The 17,345-nt window shown below is 42.6% G+C and overlaps 1 pseudogene; it reads left to right on the forward strand.

Moving 5' to 3' along the window:
• Window positions 1–253: 253 nt before the first annotated feature.
• The window catches only part of LOC146391154 (uncharacterized), a 96,567-nt pseudogene continuing 79,475 nt past the window's right edge, over window positions 254–17,345 (forward strand).

Here is a 17,345-nt window from a genome sequence, read left to right on the forward strand (position 1 = left end):
GCAAAGCAGATTTCACATCAGGATTGACACAACTATTAAGTTCAAATGTAACTTCTCACAAAGCACTGAATCTAATAGTAACTGAACCTTTTGTCATTTGTGTGTTTTTATTTTACTTTCTTAAATATTAACAGTCTCAAACAGGTCTGTTGTGACTCTGTATCCAAACTGGTCTAAGATATACAGAGGAGAGACGATCACTGTCAGATGTGAGATCCATGGAGGAGACACTGAGTGGGATTATGAGTGGGAAACAAACAGCATCATAAAACCTCCAAATCAAAAAAAATACAAGATTATATCTGCTTCATCATCCAACAGTGGAAACTATCGCTGTAAGGGCAGAATGAAAAGTTCACAGCATAAAACAACAGAGTGGAGTGATTCAGTCACACTGACAGTTTCTGACAGTAAGTAGAGTCATAGTTCATTTAACCTGGAAATAGAAACAGTTTGTAAAAATGTTTTTTTATTAGTACATGTTGTGATATTTGGCATGTTTACATAGTCTCACTCTTAAAGTTAATAATAAATATTTGTGAGTCAACATTTTTGTGAAATTGAATTCAGAGTTACGAAACAAAACATTGAGAGAAAATCTTTGTTGAACAGATAAACCCCGTCCTTTCCTCACTGTGTCTCCATCATGGCTGAGTCCTGGCGGCTCAGTAACTCTGAAATGTGCAATTGAACATCCGTTTGCAGGATGGAGCTTCAACTGGTATAAAGCTGTTCCTGATCTGTCAGAGTACTCCTACATTTATGAGCTTCTACCTGATGGCAGAAAGACTGTAGAGAACTCCTACATCATTCATGAACAGATATCCACAGCAGGATATGTGTGCAGAGCTGGAAGAGGAGACGCAGAATATCACACTTATTACAGTCAACCAAAGTTTGTCTGGTCTGCAGGTCAGTTTGTTTCTCTCTGTCCTTCCAATAAGCTGATGTTAGGTCATCATTTTAATTCACCAAAATTTAGACTATTAAAATCTCATCTCCATGATGACCATTGACATCTGTGTACATTAAAACTCCTCAAAAGAATAACGGGATATTTTCCTTTCTCTCTGTGATCAAACCAAACTGAATTTCTTCGTTTCCTTTTCTCATTTCTCAGTTTTATTTAACGTAATAACATGAAAAACAAAAGACAAATGTGAGATTTTAAATGTTTTCTCTTTGAATACTTTTACTTTGATATTTAAACTCATGTTACTGTTTGTACTGATTATTTTTACTTAGTGCACAGACAGGATTTACACAGTTAAGACTCTTTGTTTAGTGCTCAGGTAGGTATTCATATAAAAAAGTCAAATATAGTTAATAAAGAAACAAAGATGTCAGCAGGCAGGTTAACAGCTCTGACAAATACAAGAAAAACACTGACTACAGATGGACGCTAGAAGAAGACGTCACAAATAACAGCTGCTGTTATTGTTCATTTAAAATATACTTCAAAGGTTTTTAGTTTTGGTCCTGCTGCTGCAAAATATCTCACTGTAGAAGGAATCTGTGAAACAGACAATATCACAGAATTATGACAGAAACATTACAGCAAATTACTGAAGTGTGTTAGAGATAATTAGAAGAAAAAGAGATTGAATTAAAATATTTTATCTCCAGGAGGAGGTAGATTCCATGTGTCTGTATGTTTTATTTTATTTTTTTTTGTGTGTGAGAAAAGCAAACGTATCAGGGTTCTGAAGTTTTCCCTGTGCTTTGATAAAGTTTTATGCTGCTAAAAACAGATGTTATGATGATGTAGATGCTAATTAATATTAATAATGATTTAGTGTCCAGCCTAAAAGACCCAGGTCAGTTAGTTTAACTGAGCTGTGTACATTTTAATTGCCTTGCAGAAAGAATACTTTTATTTTTATATTTTGAAATTTTTAACACAATTTAATGTCATTTTTTATATTATTTAACTTTCAGTGTGATAAATAATGTCATGAAAGCCTTGTAATAAACATGATCTACACTGTTAAAAAAAATATCTTAAAAAAACAGTAATATTCCGGCAGCTGGGGTGCCAAAATACTACCGTAAAATAACAGAAAATAACTTTCTCATGAAAATACAGTTATTTTCAGTAATGAAAATAGAGTTTATTGCGCTAATTTCACATGGGATTCTGCCTTTTCCAAGTGCTTTTAGACATCAAATTAGGAACATTTTAACGTGATCAAATAATGAAATTACCTATAAACAAGGTCAATGAATGTGGCAATATGAATCATAATACGTAAATGTACAGAAATATACCGTTAACAGTTGGTTTAAATAATAATGGATTGCATGCCCTGGGACAGACTGACAGAGGCGAGGCTGCCATATCGCACCATCGGCCCCTCTGACCATCACCAGTAGGCGGTAGGTGAAGAGTCTTGACCACGGACACAATACCGAGAGTGTCCGCGCCGGGGCTCGAACCGGCAACCTTCTGATCACAAGGGAAACTGCCAACTCTTGAGCCACAATCGCCCTAAATAGCAACGATAATAATACTTATGTGATGTAACACAAGCTTATAGGAATCATGTTATATACTTTTCCATAGCATCACATTTGAATTCAACAGTTCAATCTTTCAAATAACGGACAGATATTTGTGAAATTATGATACATTTGTGAATCTGTATCTAAATATGCATATGTACAGACAGATACATTTAATAATCATGACAATTATGTTTTATTACATTGCAGTGATTTAACGTTAATTTACATTTGAAATGTGAAATCACAGTCTATTTATGTAACTTTAATGATATTCTAGAAGAACAGAACAAAACTGTAAAATGCACAGTAAAATACTTTTATATTAGGATTTTTTCCTACAACAACCTTGTGGTTGTTAGTTCACATTCATTGGCCGATGCTTAGCGTCATGTTATTATGTGTCCCAACATCCAATGGCATATCACATTGTTTTCATGACCACACCCTCACCCCAGGTGCAGAGCCCTATTTCTGTTCAGGAATGTTGTGAATACTTTGAGATTTATTTTAATTGCAATTCCTACCTCTACATTTATTTTTAAAAATATATAATTAGCACAATGTGGCCGTGCAATGTTTTATATGTTTTTTTTTTAGTTTTTATTCCCATTAATTATATTTTCACTTGTTACCTCTGAATTACTGAATCAGACCTAGATGACATGACATTTTCAGCAAAATTATAATTCAAATACTCCTTTAATTATTGATTATTCTCATTAATTTTCGATCATTTTATATATTTTTCCATAGTATTACATTTGAATTTAACAGATCATTCTCTCACATAATAGATAAATATTTGTGAAATTATGATACATTTCTGAATGTATTTTTACAATCTAAATATGCATGTGTACAAAAAAATATATTTAAAAAACAAGTAAAATGTGTTTTACTATATTTACAGTGATGTTATGTTATTTTACCTTTGACATATAAAATCACAGTCTACTTATGTAAATTTAATGATATTCTAGAAAGACAGTACAAAACTGTAAAATATACAGTAAGATACTTTGACATTACTATTTTTTGGAACAGTGTAGTACACCCCATGCCACTGTGCAGACGCACCTGTTTATTGCAGGTATCGGTGTCACATAAAGTGACATGAAGGTGTCATGTTGGGCTGTGTGGCAGACAGGATGTAGGACCCAATTGCAGGACTCACAAGATAGAAAGAACTTAAAGCAGCAGCGTTTATTGCTGTGAGACTTTCCATAAAAAGTCAACTTCACAAAAAACAAACCAAAACTTCAAACTAGAAAACTAGAAACTAAACTGGACACTTGAATCTAGAAACTAAGAAACACAAACTAGGAAAACAAATCAAAACTGGGAACTAGAATTTCTTCAGGACCACAGAGGGAAAACACACAGCATAGTGAGGGTACAATCAGCAAGCAAAACTAAGGGCTTCAATACATAATGGAGCAATCGGGGAATGGGAGACAGGAGGGAAACAGCATGGAACAATCAAAGCTAACGTGACAAGAGGACGCAATCCAGATCCACTGCACAAAGGTTAGGGACTATCAAAATAGAACAGGAAGAACACGACAGGCATAGAGACACCGAGTTGACACTGAACATGGGGACACAGGAACAAAATCTCAGAACAACGATCCAAAGAGCTAAAAATACTGAGACAGCTAACCATGATGAAATCAAAGATCAAAAATAGAACAAAACTCAAAACACTGAGTGACCGACCCAGGACCATGACAGAAGGATGTCAGTCAGCCATCAGCCTGATTTAAACGTCAGACTACCGTAACATCTCATCTGCATCTTTTAATGTAACTTCTGAATGCTCAATTGTCCCAAAAAGTTGATTTTGTTAATCTGTACTTAGCAAACATTTTGTCACTCAACCAAGTGAATTCTTCGGTCAGCTGGCCGCAGATTTCACCGACCTTAAACAGTACATTAGTATAATGACTGAAACTAGCACTGGGGTGGAACTACAGGGGTACCATGGGGTGGTACAGTCCCGATCAAAAGTTTAAGACCACTTGAAAAATGGCAAAAAAATCATATTTTGCATGGTTGGATCTTAACAAGGTTCCAAGTAGAGCTTCAGCACGCAAAAAAAAAAAAAAACAACGTTTTTTGAGGATGCAATTTATTGAAAACAACACTTAAACTGAAACAGGCTGTTTTGTACAGAGTGACAATCTCCCGCTCCCTTCTCCCGTCACTTAACAAGGCCCAGATATACTTAAACTATTCCACTTGGGGCATGAATTCTTATTTCCACCCCTTCACACTCAGCTGCGAACTGTTCCAGTGGTGATGTGTCGGTCGTGAACGAAACGGCTCTCAGAGCCGGATCTTTAAAGTGAATGATGCAAGCCGTGTTTTTTTAATCTTTCTCTCATCCTCTCTCTCTCGCACTTTTTTTTCCCGCTTCGCTCTGCACTTGAGCCTTGTGCTTGCGCTGAGCAGAGGGGGGAGGGGCGGTAGTTACACTCGCAGTAGCACAGGAACAGAGACGGAAGGAAAGAGAGAGAAAGAGAGCCAGGGACAACAACAAGAGACTAGTGATGTGCGATACCACTGATTTCCTTTCTGATCCGATACCTAGTAAAATTCAGGGTGGTATCGACGATACTGATCCGATACGATACTCTGCACAAAAACTTAATGTTTCATTGTATATCATAATACAATATATAATTGTATTATGTAATTGTAATAATAATATAATAGTATAGCTTCATAATGATTACAGGACATCAGACTACTTGTTGTTATTGCTTAAAAATGCAGAATTATGACATAGAAATAAAAAACTTGAAGTTGTGCACTATTTGAACATGTTGCCTGCCTGCAGCACTAAAGGACTCCACGAGAGACGTCTGTCTCGCCCTAGCAGCACCTGTCCCTCTCCTCTTCAGTTCGCCTCAACATAAGCTCATCATATTCTGTGATATGATTTACTCTGAGGTGTTTGACGAGGTTATCTTGCCACATGTATCGCAAACCGCGTCTTGGCTGTTTTTGGAGGTAAAATACGTCCGCACATGACTATTTACGCTCAGCCATTGTTGTGATCGCACATGCCAGGGGCTGTGACACATTTATACAGCTGTATAGCCACTGTGCACGAGAAAATGCTAACTTCCTGTTTTAAGACTGGATGTAGAGTTGTACATTTCCGGTAGCTTTATTTTGCGGTCAATCACTACTGTGAAGGTGGACACCAAAATTATGTCCAAAATATGAAAACAGAAAGATCACTTTATGTTACAAAGAGCAGAAGGTGGGAACACTCACCATTGCTGTGTCATAAAAAATAAATGATCAATTCTGATGTTTGAAGAGTGTAGATCAATTGGATATTTACATCACTCAACACAAGCAGAACTGCATTACAAAATCAAAAGACACATCGACCACATTCAGAAGCACATCTCTGTATAGTGACAGTTCTTATGATTTAAACAATCAAATGTTCAGCATTCAAACTACAGGTTAACAATAGTTTCCCCCCGTTATGTCAATATCAGCTAGTCAAGTACAGCATGTCAACAGACCTTGAAAAAAAGCCACAGGATATTAAAAAATACATGAATGATTGCTGGTAAGGGTCTCTATATATTAGTATTTACGAAAGGTATGTTGTGACTTATCTTCACAATTACAGCGGTCCCTTGCTATAACGCGGTTCACCTTCAGCGGCCTCACTGTTTCGCAGATTCTTTTAGTGCAATTTTGCATGCTTTTTTCTTTTAAAAGCACATTTATTCACTCCACATAAAATGTAATAAATAAATGTAATACATTTTCTCGTTTGGCTCTCGGCGAAGGCGGTCGCACTTTTTCTCCTCTCCCTTATCTTCCCTGCTTAGCTTCTTATGTCCTTGTCTTGTGTTTTTACTTTTCCCTGGAACACTCTCTCACAGTCTGTTTCTAAACCTAAAAGAGAATTATGGATTTGATCAACTGGTCTCTGAATGCTATTGACACCCTTTTCCCAACGAGAAGTCTGGGCTCGGGTGAGCCTGAGTGCTGAAGATATCTACCTATTCGGAACCATGATAGCAGGGTTCTGGCGGATCGGAGCTGGCTTGGCCCTGACTTATCGAAGAATTAAGGAAGCGGAACCGGCTGTTCAAACCCCCACAAGGCTGCCCGCTGGGATTGAAACGATGGGAAGAGGCGTGAGTTTCTCAAATGGGCTCATTGAGTGCAGCATGGATAAAATCTTGGAGAAGCTTATGGCTGCCGTGAATACTCCGAATAAGATCTCTGAGTGCAAATTGGATTACATCTTGGAGAAGCTCACTGTGGTCGTGAGTTCTCAGAATCTGCTCTTTGAGCACAAGAATTACAACATCACGGAGCGTAAGTGTGATAAACTGCGGTCTCAAGGCTGGAGCTGAAAAAAAACCCCCACCCTGATAATGGACTGTGTTTAGACTGTTCTTCCCATTCTAAGCAAGGCCACCTGGGTTGGTTGGAAGACTGTTTACTTAGCCCTGCAGGGCGAAGGACACTGTCTCAGCTGAACTCTGGACAACCACAATCAATGAAGGAGGAAGACAACAGAACAGCTAAGAATCAGGCAGGATTTATTGGTTGCTTGCCTTGGTAGTCAAACTTAACAAAAGAAAAGAGGTGGGGGAGGAGGACTGGGCGGTTGATCCAAATGAAAGAAATTAATACAACAAAAAGAGGTCGATAGCTTCCAGGGCCTAACTGAAACAAAAAATGCAAAACAAAAAGCCTACCTAGCTACTCGATAAAACGTCAGTGAAAACATACAAGAGTGGCATCAACCGCATAACCTAGTGTGACTAACAGTTTAAAACCTGCAACCAGTGTATAGGGTACCCCAGCTTACCTGTCCAGCCTCCCACCACACACAATACAAAGAAGCCTGTTCGCAAATGTTTGTCATAAAGCAGAAGCCAGCAGCCACCAGCTGCTGGCTTGCTGGCTTGAGTGATTGGCCAACTGTGCCCAGACCAGCCAATAGACACATGCCAATCAACTTTGAACTGGCCAATAGGTGGAGGCTTGACACCTGAAAGATAAAAAGAACACCAAAAGAACACCAAAAGCAAAGCCACATCTCTTGGCACGTAACACCCCCACCCTTTAAGAACCAAACTCAGGGTTTGGTGACATCTCTAAATGGCACGGGAGAGTGCGTCTGCTACAATGTTTTCTGACTCTTTTTTGTGATGGATATTGAGGGGATAATTCTGAATAATCAGTGACCAACGCATAAGCCGCTGGTTGTGATTATACATTCTAGAGAGGAAAACTAAAGGGTTGTGATCTGTGAATACTAGAACTGAACTCTGACCTGACTCTATATAAACGTCAAAATGTTGCAAGGCCCACAACAAAGCAAGTGTCTCCTTTTCAATGGTAGAATACCTGAGCTGATGTTTATCAAACTTCCGAGAGAAGTAACTCACAGGATGGTCAATGCCCTGGGTATCCTCCTGGAGAAGCACCGCTCCTGCCCCAACTGCGCTGGCATCTTTTTTAGCAGACAAAACGGGGGTGCAACAAAGTAAGCCCTTAAGGCTTTCGAAAGCCTGATGGCAACTCTCAGACCAAATAAATGGCTTTGAGGTACTGGTTAAGTCAGTGAGAGGGGCAGCAACAGAAGAGAAATTCTTACAAAATCGTCGGTAATATCCTGTCATCCCAAGGAAACGCCGCAGTTCTCTCCTGGTGGATGGTTGGGGGAACTCCCTAATCACAGTGACTTTGGCATCTGCCGGGCACTCTTTTCCTAGACCAACTTGCTGGCCAAGGTAGAGGACACTGCCTCTAGCAAAATCACATTTGGCAAGGTTCAAAGTGAGAGATGCATTTTCCAGGCTAATGAAGACTTCTTTCAATGTAGCCATGTGGGTTGACCAGTCACTACTATACACAACGATGTCATCCAAGTATGCTCTGCAGTTGGGGATGCTTCCCAACACTTTATTGACCAGTCTCTGAAATGTTGCAGGGGCATTGCACATGCCAAAAGGCATAACCGTATACTGCAGGAAGTGGTCAGGAGTGACAAAAGCTGAAATGTCAGATGCTTGCTGTGTCAAAGGCACTTGCCAATACCCTTTTAACATATCAAGTTTAGTGATGTATTTTGCAGGCCCAATTTCATCAATGCAGTCATCGATAAGAGGTAAGGGATGTGCATCTCACGCCCAAACACAAGTTCACTGGGACTAAATCCCAGAGATTCTTGGGTTGCTTCAAGACAGGCAAATAAAACAAGAGGAACACTTTCATCCCAGTCCCGTTGAGAACTATAACAGTGTTTCCTTAACATCGACTTCAAAGTCTGATGAAACCTCTCTAGCGTCCCCCTTTCAAGATGGTAAGAACTCGAGGTTATGTGTTCAATGCCTAATGTTTTCAGGGCTTGGGCAAATACTCTAGACTTAAAGTTAGTGCCTTGGTCTGTTTGCACAACCTTAGGCAGACCAAAGGTTGAAAAGAATCTCAACAGCGCTTTGACAACAATCTGAGCTGTAATCCTCCGTAGTGGAATTGCCTCAGGAAACCTAGTTGAAACTCACATGACCGTCAACAGAAACTGGTTTCCAGTTTTAGATTTAGGTAAAGGCCCCACACAGTCAACAATCACTTTTTGAAATGGCTCCTCTACTACTGGGATAGGACAGAGAGGAGCTGGTGGGATTATTTGGTTTGGCTTGCAAGTCATTTGGCATACATGGCAAGTACGGCAGTATTGAACAACATCAGATTTCAGTCCTGGCCAGAAGAAATGTTTCAGAATTCTGCTGTATGTCTTGTTAACCCCCAAATGTCCTGACAATGGATGGTCATGTGCTAAGGACAATACCTAGGTACGATAGGCAGTAGGTACAACCACCTGATAAACTGCAGACCAGTCTGCGTCTTCTGAGACCTCACTCGTCCATCTGCGCATCAGTAGACCTTCATTTGAGAAGTAAGCCAGCTTTTTCTTCTTGGCATCCTGTTGACTGAGGATAGAAGAATGACACTTTGACAGGGTTACATCATTTTCCTGTGCAGTAATGAACTCCTCTCGGGAGACTGGCAAATTCAGGATTGGTTGTGTTTTGTCAGCAGGTGGAACTTTGGCCTGAACCTTAGATCCAGAGGTAAATGTGATCACGTCACCAAAGGGATCTGACCTCATAAAGGAATCGGCCAAGTCAGGGCCATACTTTTTTGTCTGGGCCCTCGTAACTATACAAGCTGGAAAAATAGCAGGCTGGTCTTGGGCTGAGTCAGAGTCCAGACTCAGCTCGGGTCTGTCTAACACTTCAGGAACGGGTATGACCTTGCCTCCAGCAAGGACATTACCTAGGATAAAGTCAATACCTGGGATAGGCAATGCAGAACGAATAGCCACTTTAACAATCCCACTGACTAAGGAAGACTGAATGTGAATAGTGTGCAAAGGGGCAGATACAAATCCGAGTTCTACTCCCTGGACACTAGACTGGCAAAATGACTGAAAACGACTGAAAACGGTAAGACGTTTTCTCTAATGATGGACTGAGAGGCCCCTGTATCTCTCAGCATTTTTACTGGCTGTTGATCTTTTGGATTCCCAGTCAGTGAAACCACTCCCTCTAGAATGAATGGTTTGAAACAGAGATCAGGGTGGTTATTGTTCAGTTGAAATGCCCTCCCACTCTCGGTAGCTTTAATCAGTCCCACCCCTTTTGGTTGTGAGGATAGTTGCTGTTTACGCTTTAATGCCTGACAATCTGCAATGAGATGACCCTTTTTATGGCAAGAAAAGCATTCACGCTCACCATGGGGAGGTGAAGGTAGCCTCACTGGCCTCGCAACAGAGCGACTCGACTCAAGCCATGCTGAGCGCAAGGCTGTGGGTCTATCTGGATGGGAAATAGGGGTAAAAACATTTTTATGTGTTAACACAAACTCATTGGCCAACACAGCTGCTTTTGACATTGACGTCACCTTCTGTTCATTTAAGAACATTATGACTCTCTCAGGTAATGAATTTTTAAAATCCTCCAGTAGCATTAACTCGCGCAGAGACTCATAATCATCCCCAACTCCGTTAGCAGCACACCACTTATTAAAAAGCCCCTTTTTCATGTGCAAACTCCACATATGTTTGACTGCTGGACTTCCTGTGGTTCCTAAATTTCTGCCTGTAGGCCTCAGGTACCAGTTCATAGGCACGTACAATTGTTTCCTTCAGCACTTCATATTTCATGCTCTGCTCTAGCGAAAGTGAAGCTACTACCTCCTGAGCTTTGCCCACTAATTTACACTGAAGTAAAATAGGCCACATGTCTCTTGGCCATTTCAGAGCAGTAGCCACCTTTTCAAAAGTGTTGAAATATGAATCTACCTCAGTCTCACGAAAGGTAGGTACCAGAGCAGTATTTTTGCTAACATCAAAACTTTCTGGGGAGACTTTTGGGAGTTCTTTAGTGGCATGTGTTTTCTGCAATGATGACACCTTCAGTGCTTCTACTTCAAGCTGCTTTAACCTGATTTCTTTTTCAGCTTCTATCTCAAGCCTACGGATCTCCAGCCGGAGATCATAATCTTCTTTACGCACCTTCTCCTTCTCCTGTGCCTCCAACTGTAAACGTAATAATCGAACCTTAAGCTTTGCATCACTGCTAGATGTTTGGGATTCTGGAGTGAAAGGCTTAAAGCGAGGCAGAGTTTGGGGAGCCACATCTGATTTAACTTGGGCACCCGGAGGTGTAGCAAGCAGAGCTTGCTCTTCAGTTCTCTCTGGAGAAGCTGGATTAGCAGAGGCTCCAGGGGAAGCTAAGGGGTCCTGAGAAGGTACTTCAGTTGTAGCAGGGCTAATTAAGATACCCAACTCGATTAACCCCTCCAACAAAGCCTGCTTAATATCCTTCTTCACTCCATATTTTGGTATGGAAAGTTTATACTGGGTAGCAATACTTAACAAGTCGTCTTTGCAACACAAGTCAATTTTTCAACGCTAGGTTGATTAACAAAATCAAGCAGGTCAAAACTCATCTTCAACCGCAACCATGAAACGTAGCCACCCTAAAATCACGACACACTTTCATTAATTTAGGTTGTCCACAGCAGAAAAAGAGGTCGATAGCTTCCAGGGCCTAACTGAAACAAAAAATGCAAAACAAAAAGCCTACCTAGCTACTCGACAAAAGGTCAGTGAAAACATACAAGAGTGGTCAAAGGAGCTTGCAAAGAAAAGCGTCTGGACTTCTTTAAGTTACTTGAAGACGTTTCACCTCTCATCCGAGAAGCTTCTTCAGTTCTAAGGTCAAATGGTGGAGAGTCCCAGATATAAACCTAGTGGGAGTATCCCCCCACAGAGGGACAAAAGGACTCCCTGATGATCCTCTAATCGCCTGAGCCAAGGTGTGAAAGCGGGTGTGGGTCCCAATCAGCCAGAGTTTCGGGTGTGTTCATTGTGAAACCTGGCCCCACCTTATCATGCGAATTCCTGAGGTCAGAGGCCCAGGATGTGAGTGGGCGTTAAGGCGTCTGGGAAGGGATCTCAAAACTGGATTATAGATGGCAGAGAGTTGGTGTCGTAAACCCCCGCCTCTGTTCAAAGATGGTCGCTCACAGTGGACATAGATGGCTTCTTTCACTCCTCTTTCAAACCATCTGTCCTCTCTGTCCAAAATGTGAACATTGGCATCCTCGAAAGAGTGTCCTTTATCCTTAAGATGCAGATGGACTGCTGAGTCTTGTCCTGTGGAGGTGGCTCTTCTGTGTTGTGCCATGCGCTTGTGAAGTGGCTGTTTGGTCTCTCCAATGTAGAGGTCTGGGCATTTCTCGCTGCACTGTACAGCATACACCACATTGTTAAATCTGTGTTTTGGCGTTTTGTCTTTCGGGTGAACCAGTTTTTGTCTGAGCGTGTTGGTGGGTCTGAAATGCACCGGGATGTCATGCTTGGAGAAAACTCTCCTAAGTTTTTCTGATACACCGGCTACATAGGGGATGACAATGTTGTTGCGTCTGTCCTTCTTATCCTCCCTCGCTGGTGTCTGGTCTTCTTTTCTGTGCCTCTTTGCTGACTTTAAGAACGCCCATTTAGGATAGCCGCACGTTTTGAGTGCTTCCTTTACATGTGTGTGTTCCTTCTTTTTTCCTTCAGGCTTAGAGGGAACATGTTCTGCCCGGTGGTGTAGGGTCCTAATTACTCCAAGTTTGTGTTCCAAAGGGTGATGGGAGTCAAAGAGGAGGTACTGGTCCGTGTGTGTGGGCTTCCGGTAAACTTCGATGTTGAGTTTGCCGTTCTCTTCAATGTGCACAGCGCAGTCCAGGAAAGGCAAACAGTTGTCCTTTGTGTCTTCCCTGGTGAACTTGATGTTTTTATCCACAGCGTTAATGTGCGCAGTGAAGGATTCCACTTCTTGTGTCTTGATTTTGACCCAGGTGTCGTCCACATATCTGTACCAGTGGCTGGGTACTCTTCCTTTGAAAGAGCCAAGAGCCTTCCTTTCCACTTCCTCCATGTAAAGGTTGGCTACAATAGGTGACATGGGGGAGCCCATGGCACAGCCATGTTTTTGTCTGTAAAAGCCTTCGTTGTATTTGAAATATGTAGTGGTGAGGCAGAGGTCTAACAGTGTGCAAATCTGATCGGGTGTGAAGTTGGTCCTGTCCTCCAAGGAGCTGTCTTCTTGTAGTCGTTTTCTGACAGTCTCCACGGCCTCCGTGGTGGGTATGCAAGTGAAGAGAGAGACTACATCAAAGGACACCATGGTTTCATCTGGGTCCAGGGTAAGTTTCTGGACCTTGTCAGTGAAGTCGGTGGAGTTCTTGATGTGGTGTGGGGTGTTCCCCACAAGGGGAGCAAGGATGGTAGCAAGGTGTTTAGCAATGTTATAAGTGGCTGAGTTTATGCTACTGACTATGGGTCTGAGTGGGACAGCTTCCTTGTGGATTTTAGGAAGTCCGTAGATGCAGGGTATGGCATCCCCTGGGTAAAGGCGGTGATATGTAAGGCGGTCAATAATTTTGTCCTTTTCAAAGTCTTGAAGGCAAGCTATAACTTTCTTTTTGTAGCTGCTTGTGGGGTCTCGCTTTAAGGCTTCGTAGGTATTATTGTCACTGAGGAGAGTAGTGATCTTTGTATGGTAATCTGTAGTGTTTAGGACCACGGTGCATCTTCCCTTATCAGCTGGTAAAACAGTGATGTTGTGGTCTTTGCTCAGGGAAGCGACGGCCTTCTTTTCCTGTATTGTGAGGTTGGATGGAGGGACTTTGGCACTGGAGAGCGTGGCTGAGACTTTCATCCTGATTTGCTCTGCTTCTGTCTGTGATAATTTATTAATCCGTATGGCAGATTCTGTGGCTGTGATGAGGTCCACTATGGGCAACTGTTGTGGAGAAATGGCAAAATTGAGTCCTTTGGCTAATACTCTCTTTTCAGGTTCAGTGAGAATCCTGTCTGAAAAGTTCTTAACCCATTTCTCCTGACTGACTTCAGGTGTGTTTTCTTCTCTGGGTTGTGTAGGTTCAGGATGAGGAGTGTGTGTTTTTGAAAGCAAGGTGTGAAATTTCCTGCGTTGTCTTTCTTTTCCTTTAGAGTGTTGGGCCCGCTGAGCCTTGTCCACAAACTTGTAAACCTCTTCTAAGATTGGAGAGGGTAGAAGGATTTCCAGTTCCTGCAGGGTCTGGCTGATCTTGATCTGGAGGGCATCTATGGTGAAATGGACCTGTCTTATCCTTTCACTTAAAAGGTGATTTTGTGCTCTCTGTAGAATCAAGTCTGCTCTGTATCCCCTGACAGTGGATCCAAGGCGCAGGCTCTTAGGAACAACTCTGCTTTGTCTACATCTTAGGTTGAAACGGAGATGGTTCCTATAATCCGCTAGTTTCCTTGATTCCCTTTCATACTCCCGCACCAGTTGAAGGGTGTTCCTCCCAAAATGTACGGCAATATGTCTGTGAAGGTTCTCAGTCATCCAGGTCATCGTAGTCAAAGGAGCTTGCAAAGAAAAGCGTCTGGACTTCTTTAAGTTACTTGAAGACGTTTCACCTCTCATCCGAGAAGCTTCTTCAGTTCTAAGGTCAAATGGTGGAGAGTCCCAGATATAAACCTAGTGGGAGTATCCCCCCACAGAGGGACAAAAGGACTCCCTGATGATCCTCTAATCGCCTGAGCCAAGGTGTGAAAGCGGGTGTGGGTCCCAATCAGCCAGAGTTTCGGGTGTGTTCATTGTGAAACCTGGCCCCACCTTATCATGCGAATTCCTGAGGTCAGAGGCCCAGGATGTGAGTGGGCGTTAAGGCGTCTGGGAAGGGATCTCAAAACTGGATTATAGATGGCAGAGAGTTGGTGTCGTAAACCCCCGCCTCTGTTCAAAGATGGTCGCTCACAGTGGACATAGATGGCTTCTTTCACTCCTCTTTCAAACCATCTGTCCTCTCTGTCCAAAATGTGAACATTGGCATCCTCGAAAGAGTGTCCTTTATCCTTAAGATGCAGATGGACTGCTGAGTCTTGTCCTGTGGAGGTGGCTCTTCTGTGTTGTGCCATGCGCTTGTGAAGTGGCTGTTTGGTCTCTCCAATGTAGAGGTCTGGGCATTTCTCGCTGCACTGTACAGCATACACCACATTGTTAAATCTGTGTTTTGGCGTTTTGTCTTTCGGGTGAACCAGTTTTTGACACACCTGAAGTCAGTCAGGAGAAATGGGTTAAGAACTTTTCAGACAGGATTCTCACTGAACCTGAAAAGAGAGTATTAGCCAAAGGACTCAATTTTGCCATTTCTCCACAACAGTTGCCCATAGTGGACCTCATCACAGCCACAGAATCTGCCATACGGATTAATAAATTATCACAGACAGAAGCAGAGCAAATCAGGATGAAAGTCTCAGCCACGCTCTCCAGTGCCAAAGTCCCTCCATCCAACCTCACAATACAGGAAAAGAAGGCCGTCGCTTCCCTGAGCAAAGACCACAACATCACTGTTTTACCAGCTGATAAGGGAAGATGCACCGTGGTCCTAAACACTACAGATTACCATACAAAGATCACTACTCTCCTCAGTGACAATAATACCTACGAAGCCTTAAAGCGAGACCCCACAAGCAGCTACAAAAAGAAAGTTATAGCTTGCCTTCAAGACTTTGAAAAGGACAAAATTATTGACCGCCTTACATATCACCGCCTTTACCCAGGGGATGCCATACCCTGCATCTACGGACTTCCTAAAATCCACAAGGAAGCTGTCCCACTCAGACCCATAGTCAGTAGCATAAACTCAGCCACTTATAACATTGCTAAACACCTTGCTACCATCCTTGCTCCCCTTGTGGGGAACACCCCACACCACATCAAGAACTCCACCGACTTCACTGACAAGGTCCAGAAACTTACCCTGGACCCAGATGAAACCATGGTGTCCTTTGATGTAGTCTCTCTCTTCACTTGCATACCCACCACGGAGGCCGTGGAGACTGTCAGAAAACGACTACAAGAAGACAGCTCCTTGGAGGACAGGACCAACTTCACACCCGATCAGATTTGCACACTGTTAGACCTCTGCCTCACCACTACATATTTCAAATACAACGAAGGCTTTTACAGACAAAAACATGGCTGTGCCATGGGCTCCCCCATGTCACCTATTGTAGCCAACCTTTACATGGAGGAAGTGGAAAGGAAGGCTCTTGGCTCTTTCAAAGGAAGAGTACCCAGCCACCGGTACAGATATGTGGACGACACCTGGGTCAAAATCAAGACACAAGAAGTGGAATCCTTCACTGCGCACATTAACGCTGTGGATAAAAACATCAAGTTCACCAGGGAAGACACAAAGGACAACTGTTTGCCTTTCCTGGACTGCGCTGTGCACATTGAAGAGAACGGCAAACTCAACATCGAAGTTTACCGGAAGCCCACACACACGGACCAGTACCTCCTCTTTGACTCCCATCACCCTTTGGAACACAAACTTGGAGTAATTAGGACCCTACACCACCGGGCAGAACATGTTCCCTCTAAGCCTGAAGGAAAAAAGAAGGAACACACACATGTAAAGGAAGCACTCAAAACGTGCGGCTATCCTAAATGGGCGTTCTTAAAGTCAGCAAAGAGGCACAGAAAAGAAGACCAGACACCAGCGAGGGAGGATAAGAAGGACAGACGCAACAACATTGTCATCCCCTATGTAGCCGGTGTATCAGAAAAACTTAGGAGAGTTTTCTCCAAGCATGACATCCCGGTGCATTTCAGACCCACCAACACGCTCAGACAAAAACTGGTTCACCCGAAAGACAAAACGCCAAAACACAGATTTAACAATGTGGTGTATGCTGTACAGTGCAGCGAGAAATGCCCAGACCTCTACATTGGAGAGACCAAACAGCCACTTCACAAGCGCATGGCACAACACAGAAGAGCCACCTCCACAGGACAAGACTCAGCAGTCCATCTGCATCTTAAGGATAAAGGACACTCTTTCGAGGATGCCAATGTTCACATTTTGGACAGAGAGGACAGATGGTTTGAAAGAGGAGTGAAAGAAGCCATCTATGTCCACTGTGAGCGACCATCTTTGAACAGAGGCGGGGGTTTACGACACCAACTCTCTGCCATCTATAATCCAGTTTTGAGATCCCTTCCCAGACGCCTTAACGCCCACTCACATCCTGGGCCTCTGACCTCAGGAATTCGCATGATAAGGTGGGGCCAGGTTTCACAATGAACACACCCGAAACTCTGGCTGATTGGGACCCACACCCGCTTTCACACCTTGGCTCAGGCGATTAGAGGATCATCAGGGAGTCCTTTTGTCCCTCTGTGGGGGGATACTCCCACTAGGTTTATATCTGGGACTCTCCACCATTTGACCTTAGA

This window comes from Perissodus microlepis, chromosome 3 (genome assembly GCF_051167445.1).
Source record: "Perissodus microlepis isolate ML-2025 ecotype Zambia chromosome 3, ASM5116744v1, whole genome shotgun sequence".
Taxonomy (NCBI): domain Eukaryota; kingdom Metazoa; phylum Chordata; class Actinopteri; order Cichliformes; family Cichlidae; genus Perissodus; species Perissodus microlepis.